This window comes from Mustela nigripes, chromosome 7 (genome assembly GCF_022355385.1).
Source record: "Mustela nigripes isolate SB6536 chromosome 7, MUSNIG.SB6536, whole genome shotgun sequence".
NCBI classification, from domain to species: domain Eukaryota; kingdom Metazoa; phylum Chordata; class Mammalia; order Carnivora; family Mustelidae; genus Mustela; species Mustela nigripes.
In genome coordinates, this window is record NC_081563.1 from 97,946,822 (window position 1) to 97,952,075 (window position 5,254).

A 5,254-nucleotide genomic window follows, 5' to 3' on the forward strand; every position below is an offset into this window, starting at 1 on the left:
ATATCAGATGGAGAAATGCACATGAAAGCTCCTTGAAAACTATCAATGGGGTAAATGCTGTCTTCTGTTGAGCTGCCTGGGAAAGAGCCTGGGCCGGGGAATCAGGTGCACGGGATAGACTGAGGGAGTGGGCTCAGGAGACAGAGAGGAAGATAAGTTCTGTGTCTTCATTTCCTCATTTGCATTTTGGGGATAAGTATTGGAAATTATTCATTGATTCAATAATTGTTTTTGAGCACACTATACACTAGGCACAGTTCTAGGAGGTGTGAATAATACAAACCAAAGAAACCAAGTCCCCCTCATGGGTGACATTCTTGTAGATTCCATTACTCCATTACTTCCTGGTTCTTTCCACCCCTCCTGGGAGTATACTGATTAAAGTGCCTTTTTCCAAGGCATTTGCCCTGGAGTGAGGGAGACATAGAGCCTGGACTGGCATCTTCTTCTGAGCAACTCTGAGTCCTTGCTTGATCCATGTCACCTTCATGGCTTCCCAGGGAGCCAGGAAGAGGGTAAGTATTATTTCCATTTTGCAAGAAGGGGAATGGTCATCCCATGACCACCCCACCATCATTCCTGAGACCCAGTGGCATAAAGATACTAAAAGTTATGCCTCCTGTGTTCTAGACTGCTTCCTTTAGTCTTCCTGCAACCAGCATTTGAAGTGAAGATGTAATAGATTTAATATGAAGATGGGCTCATCAAAATCCTTCTGTGACACCTCTGATTCCCGAGGATGAATTCCTGAGGACACTGCTTCCATTCAGCCTCATCGCTGCCCATGGGGCCAGTCCAAGGTTAAGTTATTAACTTGGGATATATAAAACCTCTGCTTCTTCATGGTTCTTGACATTGAGAAAACTGTTTATCAGTATAAATCCCTGGGTTTGGGAGTGTTTTGTTACACAGCAGAATTGTGGTGATAGCTGACTAATAGTGGGGACTGTTCATTAGTATAATTGGGCAGACTTGGTCAAAGACCATGACTATTTTAAAGTTCTTGATGCATTTTGCCAATTTGCTTTCCAGAAAGATTGTCACAATAGATGCTCCTGCCCTCGCAGTGCCCTTTGACTGGATTTTTCCTATAAAAACACTAAGGTCTTCTATCCTTTTCCCCCTGCATGCTCCCATCAAGTATGTTTTGCCTTCTTACCATTTTGTTTTGTTTTGTTTTTCAGTTGGCAATAGGACCCAGGAAACAGGGCAAATTCATTCATGAGTGTGTGAAGGCAGTGGACTGTTAAGTGATCTTATGAACTGTGGGCGGCTCTGTTGCCAGGAATAACATCACAGCCATTCTCTGCAAGGCTCTGGGCGATGCCCCAGTAAACCCTGCTGGCCTGCTAACACCAGCCCCAGATTTATATAATAAATTGCATCTCATTATCTTCTCTCTGGCGCCTTCCTGAGTAATCTCCAATGCAAGCTCGGTGGAAAGCACTAGAAGAAATGGCAGGCTTGCCAGAGCTCAGCCCTGAGGCCGACACTTAATAACCTACTTCAAACAGGACTGTTTTGTGACTGTGCCCCTTGTGGCGGGGAGGGAGCCTGCCGTCTCTCTCTGTGTGGGCCTTTCATTCCCAGAGGGCGTGTCTGCTCTCTCCTCCCCTGTTCCCACACAGAGAGATTACAAGTTCAAACCCACCCCACCTCCCCAAATGAAAGGCCCCCAGAGGCTCAGCTCTTGAGGACCAGGATGAAGGCCAAGGAAACCCTTGGAAGTCAAAGGGCTTTCACACACAGAGAATACCGAGGGCATGTGAACATGCCACCACATCCACAGAAACCATCCTTCCCCGCACCACCCCACCCCACCAAAGCAGTTTGTTTGCATTAAAGGTACAGCCTGGCCTTGTTGGTGGAGGGTTTAGAAAACCAAGAGCAAGGGTCAGGAAATTTCTGGACAAGGCCATATAGTAAATGTTTTAGGTTTTGTGGGCCATATTTTCTCTGCTGCAACCCCTCAACTCTGTCATTGCAGATGGGAAAGGAGCCATAAACAATACACAAACCAATGGGTGTGGCTGTATGCTAATAAAACTTTATTTACAAAATCCTGTGGTGCAAAGGTCTAGTTTGCCGAGCTGTGACTCAGAACACAGTGGTGAAAAAAGAGGCAGAGCCCTGCCTTTAGACATATTTTCATGTTTTCATTTAACAAACATTGCAATAGCCTCATTATGTTCCAGACATTTGGAAGAGTTTTATAAATATTGATGCACATAACGATCACCATAATTCTATAAGGCAAGTGCTATTGGTCTCCCTGGTTGGGTACAGAGAGGTTAGGTAACTGGCCAAGGTCACACAGAGGTAAGTGAATATCAGGTTTGAATGCAGGCAGCCTGTGTTCTTCCCCTTCACCACGTGCTGTGGAGAGGCAGGCTGGCCTTCATGGAAGGAACATCCACTGGGCACCTTGCTTGGTCTTAGCCTGAAGGGAAGGGAACAGGCCAGTTGTGATTAAGGCTTAGTCCTACCCTCAAGAAGCTCCAGTCCTTCAAATTTACAAGTATGAACATAAGAAAGCATGGGATTCAGGAGGACTCCATTTCTATGACAGTTGGGAACCAGCAAAACTCACCTATGGGACAAAGGTGAGAAAAGAGGTGACCCTGGAGCTTGCCGAGTCAGAGAGGCACAAGTGACCTTCCTACAGCGCTCTTCACCTAGGTGTCTGGTATTCCTAGGTTAAAAAACAACAACAACAGAAAAAACCAACGAGCTGACTCAGTAAAATACATACATTTAAAAGTAAAATTTAAAAGAGACATGGAGGGGCCCCTGGGCGGCTCAGTTGGTTGAACAGCTGGCTCTTGATTTTGGCATAGGTCATGAGTTGGGCTCCATGCTCGGTAGGAAGTCTGCTAGAGATTTTTTCTCTCCCTCTCTGTCCTTCCCTCTCCTCGCTCACACACTCTCTCCCTCTCTCTCAAAAATCAACCAATCAATCAACTTTTTTAAAAAAAAAAAAAGACGACCTGGAAAATGATCATCCCAAGCCTAGGGACTGAAAAATACCTTCAAAAATTGGCTGGGCCCTCCCTCCTCCAAAGGAAGGCAGGCTCTGCACTCACTCTCCCCAGCTCAGAGGACCAAAGTTGCTCATGTCTCCTTGATTGCAAAGGCTGACCTCAGACCCCAGGCACTCAGCCGGAGCTTCCACGAAAGGCCACCTGGAGGCTCTGATCTCTTTATTTCCTGCCCTCAGCTTCAGTGGTACCCAAGTGGAGATGAGGTTGTGCCATCTGGAGCCCGCCACGTGCTGTACTTGCCAGTCATCCAATCATATGCACATGGGGTTCCCTGACCATCTACAGAGTCACCCATCCACATGCCCACTGGTACGTCACCTCCAAATTCTGTCCCTCCTGCAAGAAGCTCAGGGTCTTTGGAGATGATTTTCTTCTTGAGGATGTTGGGAGTTTTTGGAGAGAATGACATCCTTGAGGGCTGTCTTCACAGTCAGGGAGCCCTCCGAGGCTTGGAGAAATGGGAAGGAGGTTGAATACATGGACTCTGGTGTCTGACTGCCTAGGTTCACATCCCCTACTCTCTGGCTTCCCGAGCTTGGGCAATTTTAAGACACCTCTTTGTTTCTCACTCCTCTGACCTGCAAAAGCCAGTGAGATAAATTGCCAAAATTCCCATGAACCTCTACACTCCCCGTATCCACACCCTTCTCAGTGCGACTTCACAGCTCTTCCCTCCCGGAGGTGGAGCCCGTTTTCCCACCCCTCGAATCTGTGACTTGCTTCAGACAACAGAATGTGGCAGATCGATGTTGTGCCCATTCTGAGCTAGACCTAACAAGCCTTGGCACCCCCTTATTTCTCCCCCTCTTCATCCCCACCTGTCTTCTCCCTCAGTCCTGCCCCCATCATGTAAACAAGCCCAGGCTAGCCTGTTGGAGGATGGAGTGCCCCTCCCCCACATCAAAACTCTCCATTGCTGCAGCCACCCACTGCCCCCCCAACTCCTGGAAGCGAAGCCTCCTAGCTGACCTGTGGCTGATGCATGATGGAGCCCAGGCAAAACTGGGAGGACTGCCCAACTGAAAGGCTTCACTCACACCATCACAAGCCAATGATCAGTGGTTGTTTTAAACGGCTATGTTTTGGGGTGGTTTTATGCAGAACTATTGCAGCAGTAGGAAAGCGATGTAACAGGATTCTACACCTCTCAGACCTCACAGAATTGTGGAGGGGATGAAACGATGTGGTTTGAGTCCAGTGACTGGCCCAAGGCCACAGTTCGTGAATGTCAACTGTTAGTGTCACGGTGGGGCATTGTGTCCCACGTGGAGAGCAAACCGACAGTCTCTGCCAAAGTCACTGTGCTGGAAGTGGACTCCACCCGAGCATCCAACAGGCCACTTGTCACCATATGTGGCCCCACCTACAGAAGCCTGGGCTCTGCCTACAATGCCTAGGCAAGAGTTTTTACAGTTATATAACCAACAGGCACCCGTGGGCTAGCTGGGAAAGGATGTGTGAGGTTTGTGGGACTCCCTGCCAGGCAGATACGGGGCACCTGCCACGAGCCAGCAGACAGGTTGCGACAGTCTCTTCGTGCTCCGCTTCCTTGAGGACATTCTGGCCCTCCTCTGGAAAAGGCTGGGATTGCATGCAGCGGGACCAGAGCAGATGGCCCCTGGAGACTGGCCTTCCTCCCACTGCTGAACAGCTTTGTGCCTTAGTGCATCACAAAGAACTTGTGGTGCTGACTCTAATTCCAGTTTCAGAAGTGAGTCACAGCCTCGGCACCCATGCGGTGCGTTATATGCACAAGGCTGCTTTTTGCTTCCTTGTGTGTAGTAGCAAAAAACTGGAAACTGTTGGAGTAGCCCTCGTTAGGGAGGTGGGCCAAGAACCTGTGATAGTCGTACACCTGCAGAATATTATGCAGCTGTGTTTAAACCTGGGTCTTTTGACCTGGAGGGAATCTCTATGATGTATTGTTAAGCAAGAAAATCCAGTTGCATGATAATTAATGCACAGAGAATGATCCCATTTGTATAAAACAACAAAATCCCATGTATGAATACATATTAGTATAAGTTTGTGTGTGGTATGGAGAAGATATGGAAGGATACGCACCTTGAGGAGTGGGGGTGGGAGAAGCTTATTAGCTTATCCTTTCTTCTCATTTTATCTTTGCTAAATGATTCGTATGTATTCCCAGCTCCATTCCTCACTTTCTCCCTCTCTTTCTCTCTCTTACTTGAGATCTCTACACACACACAGAC

The 5,254-nt window shown here is 47.9% G+C and overlaps 1 long non-coding RNA gene across 1 annotated transcript; it reads right to left on the reverse strand.

The window, feature by feature from the left end:
• Positions 1-2,031: 2,031 nt before the first annotated feature.
• LOC132021703 (uncharacterized) lies at positions 2,032-5,002 on the reverse strand. The gene is made up of 3 exons (XR_009405429.1): positions 3,360-5,002; positions 2,591-2,692; positions 2,032-2,440 (listed from the first exon to the last, which is right to left on the reverse strand). It is a non-coding gene; the product is annotated as an uncharacterized LOC132021703 (long non-coding RNA).
• Between the last annotated feature and the right edge of the window lie 252 nt (positions 5,003-5,254).